This window comes from Cricetulus griseus, chromosome 3 (assembly GCF_003668045.3).
Source record: "Cricetulus griseus strain 17A/GY chromosome 3, alternate assembly CriGri-PICRH-1.0, whole genome shotgun sequence".
NCBI lineage: Eukaryota > Metazoa > Chordata > Mammalia > Rodentia > Cricetidae > Cricetulus > Cricetulus griseus.
Genome location: NC_048596.1, coordinates 148,115,949 through 148,130,119, shown reverse-complemented (window position 1 = coordinate 148,130,119; position 14,171 = coordinate 148,115,949).

The following is a 14,171-nucleotide window of genomic DNA, read 5'->3' as shown; positions in this document are numbered from 1 at the left end:
AAGGAAAACATCATGGGCTCCCTCTTATGGCATGGACCAGTCATTGGTTGGCCACTCCCACAAGTTCTTCATGTGTTCTTGTGGGACTCCTAACAGTGGGAGTGGGGGAGGGGTGTCTCTTACTCTTCTGCCTGCTCTTAGGACCATTTTCCACCTACTGGGTTGCCTCATCTAGCCTTGATATAATGGTCTATGCATAGTCGTTTTGTAATTTGTTTTGACATGTTCAGTTGATATTCCTGGGAGGCCTGCTCTTTTCTGAGGTGAAACAGAGGAGGAATGAATCTGGAGGAGAGAAGAGATGGGGTGGAGAGAGCTGGGAAGAGTGGAGAGAGGGGGGAACTGTCATCAGTATTCAATGTATGGGAGAAAAATTTTAAAAAGCAAAATTTAGCTATGTGTTTATAATTAAAATAAGAGGTTGGGGAATAGCAGTGATGTAGCACATGGCTATCAAGTGTGAGCTCTAGGATATGCCTTCAGGACTCCAAACAAGTAGAAAGGAACTAAATTCTGAAAACTTATAGACCACCCAATCTGCAGTTATTGCCTCTTTTGCATCTTGATTCTGAAAATGATTAGATGTCCTGATTTCTATTTTGGTAAAGTAGGTTCTCAACAGGGTTTCCCTGAGTCCTGGCAAGCTCAGACAAACACAAGAGCAGCTGCATCTGGGAAGTGTTAGACACTAAGGGGGTCCTCTAAATTTGTTTTTCACAGTGATTCTTCAGTTTATACCACAGCTTTTGGACATATAAGCCATTAATATAATGCCATGATTTCTTTCTGTGAATTTCATGGCACATTCAGAATCACAAAGGAGTGAGTTTGTGAATAATTTTCTGGCTATATTTTTGGGGGTTTGTTTGTTTTTCTTTTCCTTGACTAAAATCTAAAGACCAATGTTTTCAGTTTTAGAAGTTTGTCCTTACTAGTCTTGTAGAGGAAAGCTGCATGGGGATTGGTCAGACACACAGAGGATAGATTTTAGGATTTGGTGACATTTAATAAATGGGGAGAAAGATAAAACAATCTGTGCTTCATACTGAAGCTCTGTCATGAAACAACCTCTTGAAAACCCAAGACTCTACTTATGGACTGCAGCAGCAGCTGGATTGCTTTCTTTCATGTATCAGGATATTTCTGTTCTCACCATTAAAAATCCCATCTTAAAATGGTAGAGAGCAATATCAGTCCTGTATGTATCATACCACATTTGGGACACTAGGGACAATGAGTATTACAAATGGCATTATCAATGGCTCCAGGAAAGTCATTTCAAATTTCTAGCTCTTCTGTACTTTTCCCTCCGTCTTTTGGCAGCTTCTCATTCCGCTCCATAGCAGTTACACACACACATCTAAAAGGGGAAGTCTTTCCTAGACCAATTGCCACCCCAGTGGTATTCTTTCACATCTTGTGGGTCAGAAATATGTCCCATGACCATCATTCTGAGCAGTCAAGGCAAGGGTATCAAGCTGGATAGTTAGCCAAACTGTCATCAAGGTTTTTCTGTTAGTCAGTGTGACATAGCTCTGCACTCATAACACAATGGAGCAGCTTAATGGACTATGCCTGTCTAAACATTTAAGTGCAACAAACATAAAGTAAGATATCCAAGTGTGTAGTTTCCAAAAGCTTAGTCTGATCAATGGCAATATTGTGGTGCCTTCGAAACCTAGGTGGAGTCACCTGGATGAAACTCAGAGCCTAAATCCTCTCTAGATACTTGCTTGAAGGTGTAGAATGCATATGACACATATGAAGACCATGAGAAGCTGCCAATTGTCCTATTCCTTCTTATTGATAGATTTATCTTTCAAACAAACATCTATAAAATGGATGAAAAGAAAATGGGACATTTATTTACTGTGGTTAGTTAAACTCTGTGTATATTTGTCTATGTAAATCCCACTCATTCGTAGGGGACAAAGTGTCCTTTCTTAACTGCAGAATAAGAAAACAACCTTTATCACACACACACACACACACACACACACACACACACACACACACACACACACACACTCTTATTTTGACAGCAAAACTTAGTCTTCTAACCACCCTCAACAAACACACTGAACAAAAAGACCACTGAAGCCATTCTCATTGCCTAAGACATTCTAACTCTGGATGCTGGAAAGAAAATTAATAGATGCTGATGTCAGGGGAGCAGTCATGAACAGTAATTCCTGACCTGTGAAGGCCAACACCTCAGATAACAAAGTAACTCTGCTGAGTAACACCAGCCACATAAATAAGGAAAACTTAATGTTCCATCTGCTCCCTGTGACATGTCACCAACACTTGTCAATATATTTCATCTTATGACATGCATTTATAACTCCTTATACCAACTTTCTGAGGTCTCACCTAGAGTTAATGTCTCTAATTTGAATTTAGCTACAGACTCTTAAAGTTACTCTACTTTGGATGTGAGAGCATCTTCTCTTGACCAGTTGAAAAGCCTCTAAGGATGTGCATTTGTCCTTGCTATTTTAGGACATTTTGATGAAGAATTCAAAACAAGACTGTCTGTTATACAATGATGGTCTGTTATCATGGATTAAAATCCATGTGATGGAAAGGCAGACAACACAACACAGTAGGAAGCACCCATTGTTTCTATTATTACCACTTTCCTGCCAAGTCAGTCAGCAGTACTGGGCAATATATATATATATATATATATATATATATATATATATATATATATACATATATATATATATATATTTTTTTTCTGCTACTCTCACTAGAAAGTTTCCTTTTCTGATTAGTAAACTATTTGCTAAGTTAGAGACAAAAGAAGCACAGCAGAATCCCATACACAAACTGCTCAGTTTTGTCAAAACAAAGTATTTTCAAAAGTTCAGGGTCACGTAGGAATAAGAACTCACTTCCCCAGAGGTGAGTCATACCATTACATTGCCACTAACAGTTACTTGCTGGAGAGTCAAAAGTCTCCAAAAATGGTCCCTTGTCACAGGGCTTCATTTCAGAAGACATTGGTGGTGCTTGAGCTGTTATTTTACATAAAAATCAGATGTGTACTGCAGAATACCATCAGAGATTTTTGCTACACAAAGAAAATGACCACACTCTTAAGAATATCTCATGAGCAGTCTCAGGAATGCAAAAAGCCCTTGCTGAAGTCTCCAAGACTTTAGCATCCAGGAATCCAACATTCACATGCAAAAATATGAAAGGAACTGCAGTATTTGTGGCAAACAAGCAATGAATAGGGTTCGTGGTAGCCTAGTCATTACAGAAAAAATAAATGAGGCAATTTGAAGAAATCCAAAGAAACTTTCCAAAATAAAACAAAGAAAGAATTTTTGAAGCATCTAGTGTAGCAATAAGCAGCTTGGAAATTCAATTAGCTTGGTGGGTCTTTAATTGGAATCTCTGGGGATTATAAAGAAGAATATTCAATGTGCTGAAGATGCCAATATACCTACCATCTTTAAGTTCAACTTAGTTTGAGTTAAAATTCAAACAGATTTTTTAATAGAGTTTGAAAAGATGATTGCAAAAGTTGTGGAAATTCATGGGATAACCATGGAATAAACAAAAAGTTTTTCACTGCTAGTTACCCAATCCATAACTTTGTGCATGTAAACATTCTCCCCTGAAATGTGCCTAGACCAAATAAACTGAGGAAAAGAGAAAAGAATGAAAAACAAACTATCAGATTCAATGCTCATTGTAGAGTACTGACACTATAGTTCAGTGATGTTAGTTCTTGAATCCTTTTGTGCATGAATTAGGAGGGAGCCATGTTCAGCTGGTCATTGAATTTTCATAGAAATAGCAAGATAACTCTCCTGGAAAGTGAATGTTTTCAGCAAATAATATTGGTAAACTCAGATGTCGTTATTAAAAAAAACAACCACGGCATTCTATTCCTCACACTGTATGCAGCAATTAGTAAAGGGTGGGTAATACATCTAAATGCCAAGGTAAAACTTATAGAAGAAAACATTGCATTTAAGCAAATTAATAGAAATGACATAGAAATGATGAACTGGGTCCCAAAAATCAATACTTTTCCCTAATTGAAAAACAGTATTAAGAAAATGAAAAACTGCCATGAATGTGGTCCATACCTGTAATCTCAGAATTTTGGAAGCTGTAGTAAGGGACTCCCCAATTAAAGTCTAATGTGGGCTATGTAGTGAATTCTGAACCAGCCTGAGCTACATAGTAAAATTCTGACTTTAAAACAAAGAGCAACCAACAAGTGAAACAACCCCATTTATGAAAGAATACATACACATTAGTGCATTAAAAGACATTGATAAGTAGGGGGATATGAGTTAAATTTATAGAGGTACCATTACACACTTGTCACATTGGTGAAATTGAAGATTAACCATCCCAAGCTTGTGTCAGGGTGCACAGGGTGTGCACTTATGCAGCTCTGACTTGCTGTGTCTTTGATTCCACTTTGCAGTGCTCCATTGCTAGACCATAAAATATAATTGATTTTTCCACATTGATTTAGCATCCCACAGCTTTGCTACATTTACTTATTATTTCCAACAGTGTTTTGTGGTCATATAAGGCTATCTTCATCTGTTCACTGTTTTGGAGAGAATTTTGAAGTTTTATTGGCTTCCCTGTAAAGAGTGGGATACTTCCTTTGTGGTACCTGTCAGGGAAGTATAATATCACTGGTAGTAACACATAGCTACTTTTAGTCCAATTTGCTATAATTTCCCCTATGTATGAAGAAGTCACTTAAACCTCAGACTGATGAAATGATGGGCCCAGGTGTGATGAGAATTAAGCCAAAACCCTTGTGTCCTTATATTGTTTAAGAATGAGTCTTACTACGCCTCTCACCACATGCTCATTCATCTGAGCCATAGTGAATCCCATTTAGTGTAAATTGAAATCTTTATATTCACACAAAATGTAGAGGACTATAGAATAGAACCTTTGGTTTAGTGTACGAATAAGACAATTTGAGATACTGGATTTCTTCCAGAAACTAGTAAAGCCACAGCCAGGTGGAATCCCTTTTTCCTTATTTATAGATAAATGGTACCATATCATAGCACATATCTTAGCACAGTTTCCAAATTACTATACAGCAATTTCATTAGATGAAAAGTGAATTTGTAACCTATATTATCAAACACATTTAAAGTAACATCTCCATAAACATACCCAAGAAAGCAAAGTGGATATTAGAAGGTATTAATCTACCTTATGATAGATGCATTTTATGCACTCTTTAAAAATCTCCATTCTTTTAGAAAATTTGGCAGTATCTCACTGAATGAAAAGGTAGTTTTAAATGTCTGCATTATATATATATTATGAAATTGAACCCCAAAACACCTAGATGAGGCATGCAACTTCCAAATGAGACTCAAAGTGGGGCACTGCATGCAGCCATCTATTCAAGTTGCTTCTAACCCTTTCAGCTCTGTATCTGCTGTGCAAGTGTGCACACAAAGGTGAGAGTTTTCTGGTCAAGATGGACAGTACTCAATATCTTTGATTTTAATCAGCAAGGCAGTATTTATTTAAAGCATACTTAAAGTCCAAGTAGGGGATATATATATATATATATATATATATATATATATATATCATCTCCCTTGTGCTGTGGGGGAAAGGTTTTTTTATATAGGTGGAAATCTTTGCAATCATAGACTTAAAAATATAAAAGAATGCCCAGAAGAAACCTGGACTTTTGTGTGAAGAAAACAATTCAGAAAATGGACTAAAGACCACATTTTGTTCTAGAAGATCACTTAAGCTCAAGGAAAAGGGATAATCTTTTTAAAAATGGCAAGGCTACCAGACAGAATGCTCCTGAATGCCAATGGATGGTGGCTACTGCTTGCTGCAGAGTATCTGTGCACATATTCTCCCAAAGACAGGAGCTGACTTTTGTAACTGCTCTACCATGTACTCAGAGAAAATCTGGCTGAGGAACACCAGTGAGGAGTTTTAAATTGCATATAAATCATTACTTTATCAGGTCAGGCCAGCTTCTTCCCTCTCCACTAAACTCATGTGCCTCTCACACATAAAACATGTGAAAATCAATTTCTCCACAGCTTTGCTTGGTAGAGTTAAGATGAGCTCTGTTAATCACAAATCTATGGTCAGTTCTTGCAGCTCAGTGATGCCACTGTCTGTGGCCTGGGAAAATTGCTCTAGGTTTTCCTTCCTTGTGAAAGACTCCCTGTTTGCATGCGTTGTGGGGTTGATAAACCACACAGCTTAATAGTCCCTTACATTGGTGAGTAAGTCAATAGGGATGGTGTATGATTTGTATATGTGAGAACAAATAAAACACTTTAAAAGTTACTCAGCTAACAAGTGCTTCATCTTGATTGCTACTTCTCTGCTCTTTAAGCTCTCAAACACTACAGCATTAGGTGCTACTGGTCTCTAAATGAATGTGTATTGTATGGTGTAGGCTGATTGCAATGTTTGCCAACTTTCAGTATTGGTGAAAATTTACTTACTAATAATGCAGGTATCAATGTGTGAAGTCAATGACCACACTGCAGACTCCCCATGTAAAGCTACTGAAGTGTGGGATCCATCACTGAGTACTGTAGGAAATGGTTTGAACTTTCCTAGAATAGCAGTTCCTGGGTCGAATTACTTTTCAGCTTGAACATAATTTGCAAGTCTCAGATGGCCATTTAAACTGTTTCCTCCTGGATTCATACTCATCCTTCATACTCATATTGTCAATAATCTAGGCAACAGCATATGGAATGTTCTAAAGTCATGTGCCCTAATGTGACTACAGAAAGTCTGGGATTCAGAAAACCAAAATTTAAACACTGGGGTTTTTTATTTTCTTATTAATTGTACGGTTATTTTCAAATTAAATCTTTATTCAGACATGATATTTAAGCATGATGCTCTTAAAATATTTTTCAATTTGAGTTCTAACATGGAATGAGTTGAATGTTAAAGACTCCAAATTTCTAATAGAAGCAAATGTGGAACAGAATGAATATCAGTGACTCTCCTCAGATCTGTCAGAGAACTGGGGTTTCTTGACAAATTTTCCCTCCAAATCTGAAGAGCTAAGCACATTTGAAAGACACACTTAAGATGCACTTTCCTAGAAAAGAACCTGCCTGTACTGGAACCAGGAGGAAGAGGAGTCAGTGGATTGTGTCCTGGGTTGAATGAAAAGATATGGTTATGGCTGAAGGCTTAGGGAAGCCTCTATGCATTCATAGATCTTTATGCAAATTTTGTTAGTTCCCCCTGGAGAAGATATAAACAAAAGAGACTTTAAGAGATACACTCACCATTTTCTGTAGGAAGGACATACTCCACAGCAGAGAGATCATGGTCAGGACCTTATCTCAGCAATTAGGGGACCCTGCCTTTCTCTACTCCTTAGAATCGTATTTCAGCTCAGGGATAAAAGACATTTTCATTAGGGTGGGAGCTTCCTGGTAAATAGGTCAGTAATACTATAACCAAGGAAGGTAGTAAGGAGGAGGGGTGGGGTATAAGACATTTGGCAAGGTCACACTGCTAAGACACAACTGTATCAAAAGACAGAGGTGTATCTGGATGATTTAGGCCATTCCCTCTTTCACATTCCTTTGCACTGTACCAAGAACTCTCTAAAAATTATCAGTGTTGGAAAAGATGAATGACATAGGGGATCTATCAGGGCCAGTGTATGAGGATGCAGAGTAAAACCAAGGCCACCAAGAGCTTTGAAGTGTTTGGCATTAGTAGGCACAGAACATAATTGATGCAGCCAAACACCTTGCCTGACCACTGCATCTTTTAACCCCAGAACCTGTTGCTCAGTATGGGGTACCCTGAAGAAACAGTAGTCATTAGAACCAGACTTAAATATAAATTCTATTCAAAATCATCATACCCAAGTAGCAACTGAAATGTTCTTCCACTGGTCAATGGATACATTTGAAATACCGTTCAGCAACAATAATAAAGGAACTGTGGACTCACTAAAGCATTACAGAGTTATAGAGAAGAGCCAATTATGTTATTTGTAGAAAAATGGATAGAACACAGAAAGAACAGTAACACATTTTCTCTCATACAACAAATCTAGACTTACAGAGAAGACATGAAATTATAGGGAGGGCCTTTGAGAAGAGGAGGGTATCAGAGGAAGGAGGGAGAAGGGTGTCAAAGACTTTGAGCATCCTCAAGGTGCATTATACACAAATGTAAAAAGTCACAATGGAACTCATTATTTTTTATAGTTAAAATGCCTTAAACACATATATGCAGAGGGATTTTAAGTATATATTTTTAAGTAAATGAAGCTAGTCTGAAAAAGTTGTGTAGTATCTGATTTCATCTTTGTGACACTCTAGAGAACTACCAATCCACAAAGCTGGAAAAAATGACCAAAGAATCCTAGAGTGGGGTGTCAGGGGTCCAGGAAACATAGGAAGAAATATGCAGAGAATGTGTGATTTTATGTAAAGTAAAACTCTTCTAACTTGACACTAGGTTATTAATGCTTATAAAACTCCATGAAATGGTGAACCCTACAGCATGGATTCTCAATAGTAATGTGTTGGCATTGGCTCTCTAATCAGTTGATTATGACAAATAAGCTGTAGTGAAAGAAGAATTTGAGAACAGGTGAATGAAAAAGACATGAAAACCCACTACCACCACCAGAGTATTTCTGTAAATAGAAGCTATTCTAAATTATGATTTCTATTTTGAAATACCTGAGCTGTCTTAGGTTTTCAAGTATTGGTTACATTTATGATGCTGAGTACCATATGTAGCCTAGATTCAGCTCTACATACTCTAATATGGCTGTAGAAGAGTGTTTTCTAACAAATTAAACATAAAATGTAATAAAGGATAATCATATGGTATTAGGAGATAGTAGATTAAAAGTTTAATAATGAACAGTTCAATGAATCTCCATTGAGCACAATTTAATTTATTTTTCTGATGCCACCTGGGGATCTTTGAAAGGTTCTAAGTTGTGATTACAAACATCAATTACTTCTGTAAGCATGGCAAGCAGAATTTCACTGACAGACTGCTTATTATGGGGATGCCAATTTTAATTTGTTTAGGAATTTGGATTCATAAATTCTAGTCCCAGTTTTTTTGAATTGCTCACATACAAATCCAGTCAGCATAGAAAGAAAGCTTTCTCTTAGGACAGCAGCTTGGGAGGTGGAATATGTTAATATTTTTTTGTGTTTCTTACCTGAAGTAAAACAGGTGAGCAAAGGCTTAAGATCTAGAGATAGGAGCTGACAAAATGTTCATTGGTGGAGTCTCAGAGGGAAGAAGGAAGGAGGGGAGGGAGAACAGTTGGAGAGGTGAAAGGCAAGGAAGGAATGCAGAAGAGGTGAGGTTCAGCTGCTCCAACCAGAGGGAATTTTCTAACAGTTAATGTTCCTCTTTGCACCCTTATCCTTTACCATCAGAAACAAGAAAATAACTTGTAGACACTCAAAGGGAGAACATTTCACCATAAAACGTACTTGGACACACAATTAAAATATAAAGTCTGCTTAGCTCAAGGGAGATAAGCCACTGACTATAAAACCAATGCTTTCTGAACCCACAGACATGAAAAACAATTATTTCCTAGTCACCAAGGCATTATTTAAAACTATTAATAGATCCTTCCTAGTCTCTAGGCCATTTCAGATAAGGTCTGTGTCTTCATCCAGCTTAATATTGCAAAAGCTAGTTAAATTAACACATTACCAAGACCCTTTTTACTGCTTTAGTTAAGAGTTTGATACTATCAATATTTTAAATATGTTTGTATTAAAGCAAAAAACCTTGCTATATGTGTACAACCAATTTATATGTGTACAACCAATTTAAACAGATCTTTTTTCTCAATTTATTTGCACACCAGTCTAAAAATGCCATGAAATTTACCACCAGTAGATGTATGTAGCAGACATATTTTTTCACATACTGTATAATACCATACTTGATTTTAATTTGGTTTAGGAGTGCTCATTGTGAGTGGCCTACAGTGTGAAGGATTATCGTAAGTGTGGAAACAGAAGAGTTTGACACTGAGACAAATGTGAATACAGGCAGCACTCAGCTGCATTTTAAGTTCTTTGGTCATTATTGTGGCAAAACTCCTGATGAAAACAACACAGAAGGGTTCCTCCTGGTTCACAGTCGGTGAGGTGGGGTATAGTCCGCTGGGATGTCTAGCCTGGTGGCAGCATCTGGAGGCAGCTGGCCTCATGTTCACAGGCCAGAAGTAGAGATGGATGCTGACACTCTACTTGCTTTCCCCTTTTTATTCATTCTAGGACCACAGTCCATAGAGAGGTACCATCTACATTTAGGTATATATCCTCACCTTAATTAACCTAGAAAAGCCCTCACTAACATGCTCAGGGGTTTGTTTCTATGGTGTTTTAAAGCCTGTCACATTGTCAGTATTTAGTGTGAAACTATGGGGGAGAACTAACTAGAGAATCTTTATCTACACCACTCTGGTATAACAGTCATGCCCACAACTCTGGATCTATATAACATGTTGGTTAGTAACATCTGGTAGAGAGTAAATATGGTGATGATCTGAATCTATGGGTGTATTCTGTTAGGAAACATCTGGCATAGCATACTGCTCAGTAGATGACATCATCTGCTGTGTCAGTAATGCTCAAAATATTTCACATTCTTACTTGTCCATCAATTTGAGTATGAAACCGAGTCAGCTGGGACAAGCATCCTAATTAAGGAGGGTCAGGGGAACTTGGGATAATCTGAAAACTGGAACCTAGTACTTTAAGGAAGCTGTTCCTCACTCCTGGGGTTGCCCATCTTATGCCCCACCCCACCCAATGCCCACCAAAACTTTGTAACTGTTCCAGGTAACAAATTGCTAATGGCTGTTTGTCAGGACAAGTCTGGGAGGTGAGAGAGAAAGGACGGGAGATGACCTTTAGAGCCTATGATAAGTCCAATATAGCTTGCTATTGTTGTTCTTGTTTTTCTTTTCTATCTCTGTCCCCAATGTCACTTTCCAGGCATGAGTCGATGACCTGCTTCTCTTCATAAATCACTTCACTTTCCCATGCTTGCCTTTTGTCTTCAAGGGTCTCCTCTCTAGGATGCACAACTCTTTGTCCATCTCACTGAATAAACTCAGCAGTACCTCTAGGTGACCTCACCTTTTCCAAGACCCATGTTAACACTTGTGACTCACACAGGCTTTACCAGGGAGAAGAAAAAGGAAAGATATTGGAAAGGGCTGATGGGAGAGACTTGCTGAAAATTTTGTTTTACTTCTAGGAAAGAGAACCTCCTTGCCCTGTTGTGCAAGAGACTTCAGAGGGAATCAAAACACAGACAAATGCACATATTCACACATGCATACAAATGGACACACATCTACATCTACACATATATGCACAGACTATACAGAGACATATACCCATAAGTACAGACATGTGCACATACACAAACTCATACATATTTGCACATATCCACACACATATCCACAGATACACACATATGCTCATACCCTATACACACATATGCATACATATATGCTCATACATATGAATATATATACACTCATACAAACATATACACAAGCACACACATTTACACAGACATACACATACATATACACATATATACAGATCACACACATATGCACACATATACTCATATGCATACAAACACTCATGAACACACAAATGTATACACACATATACAACAGACACACATACGTAGACACAGAATGCATGCATATCAAACAGATATTCACACAGACACTGAATAGACACACACACATTCATACAGAAATGCCCATATACACACAGGCACATGAACATTTACACATGGACACAAACACATATACATACAAACACAGAAATACAAGCACACACAACTATATACACATATGCATCACACATATACACACAAATATGCACACACACCTTCTGGCAGACACACACCTGCATAGGGAAATATACAAACATAAACAAATGTAAACAAACATGCACGCATATATACACATACACAACATATTTATAAACACACACACACATACACACACACACACACACACACACACACACACACACACACACACACACACACCTACTCACTCCAAGGAGGCAACATAGGACAAAACAAAGTGGCACCTGCAGCTCAATCCAGCTTGGGGAAGCAGTGGGGTTTTAACAGAAGTATATGTGAGAGGTCACTTACAGAGTAGAGGTGACTCAAAAGCAGCTGCAGCATCCCAAAAGCCCATTTCTACATCACTTACCCCTTTCCCTCTCAAATTCATGACCTGTGTCTGTTTATTTGCAGTTACACATACATATGTGTGACAGTACAGCCTACTGAGTCTGTATAATTTTATTTGTAAGAATGTTTTAGGGGCTGACTACTTGGTATTGGCTGTTTAGCTATTGGTGAATTTCTGTTGAAGACCAGGACATAGGATGCAGTAACAGATCTGGCAGGCATAAAATGCCCTATTTTGAAAGTAGCCCCTTTAATCCAGAATTCTGGCTGTCTCCAGAAGCAGCCCTATGCGCTTTTGCTTTCTTTTCCCATTTTTTTTCCTTGCTGAGGCTCATTTGGGCCCTGTGTATGACTCAGACTCCAGTGACCATTCTACTGAAATCTTTATATTGTCCACAGTCACAGTAGTAACCAATTGTTCTTCCCTTTAGACCCTCACCTTTGAGGCAGAACTTAATGTGTGTCAATGACAGAATTTAATCGGAACAGTCTAAGGCTGTAAGTAATGAATCTGGACTGGCAGTTTATGGTGTCCCTGCTTAATTCTTTAGATGATGTTTTCCTTGGCTTTTTTTTCCTGCCAGCACACACAGTTATATACACATATACACCACACACATATATACCAGTGCCTTGAATTCATAACTATTTTTTCTTCTTTCCTTATGGATTGAATCCAGACTGTTATTGTAGAATCCCTCATATTCACACCCTCCTGGCACAGTTAGTCCTTTTTTCTGCTCGTGTGTTTACAAATGTCCCCTGGCCCTGGTGATATTGCAGCCCATTCACTAACCTGAACAATTCACTAAACTGTAAGAAAGCACTGAGACTTAGAAGTCAGCATTCCCCCCAAACTCAATCACTAGTTAAGAGTTTTAAGAAATTTGGGAATTGCCTACCTAGAAAAATATGAAACCATAGGGAGAGATTTTATTTTTAACTTCTAAAAGTTGGAAAAATAGTCCTGGGATTTCTCTGTTTTGCTTGCAATAGCATTTGCGCTTGGGTGGTAGAAATAAGAAAGGAATTGGGAGGAGGGGTGTTCTCATGGGAATTCTAACAGTGACTCTGCTGATGTGCAGTGTCAGAGGCAGACTGGAGTGATGACTCCAGGGTGGGGCAACAGACTTAGCTTAATGCCAGAAGTGAAGGGCAAAGTGGAGTCTTGTAGAGACTCCTTAGAGACACAGCCCCATGGAATAATGATTCTGAAAAGGACACCCATTAAAACCTCTCCTGCTTTCTTGATCTGGGATTGTTGCCATTATATTTGTGTAAAGGGAAAAAATCGAAGAGGACCAGATAAATTCTCCTACGGTTTTGCTTTAAAAATACAAAGATTTTCAAGTCTGGTGGCCAAGAAGACTGGAGTTCTGTTGTGATTGACGTTTCAACACCTCCCCACCCTCAGACTTCCCACATCCTTATGGGGAGTTATTTGATTAAAGGCTGCCTTTCAAGTCACTAGGATTCCCCAGTGAACACTGCTTAAGCAGAACTAAGATTTTTCTGGACAGAATGACTAGACATCTCTGTCAGTGTACTGACCAGGAAATCTAGCTCCTGTAATCTTAACAGACATGTTCCAGGTAAACAGAGACACCAATAAAATGTGATGCCTTCAAGTAAGAATCCTGTTTCTGGAAGATTCCATCATGTCTGAAGCACTGAGATCTCTAAGGAAAATACTTCTTTTCTGTTGAAAAAGACGATTTTTTTCTGTGATGCAGATCTGCAAAAGTCAATCATCAGGATAGACTTTTCCTTCCAGCCTTCCAGTTTCCAAATAACTGACACAGAATCTCAATATTAATTATTAATGCATGGGCAATAGCTCAGGCTTCTTATTAACTAGCTCTTACAACTTAAAGTAACCCATTTATATTAATCTACATTATGCCACATGACATTACCTC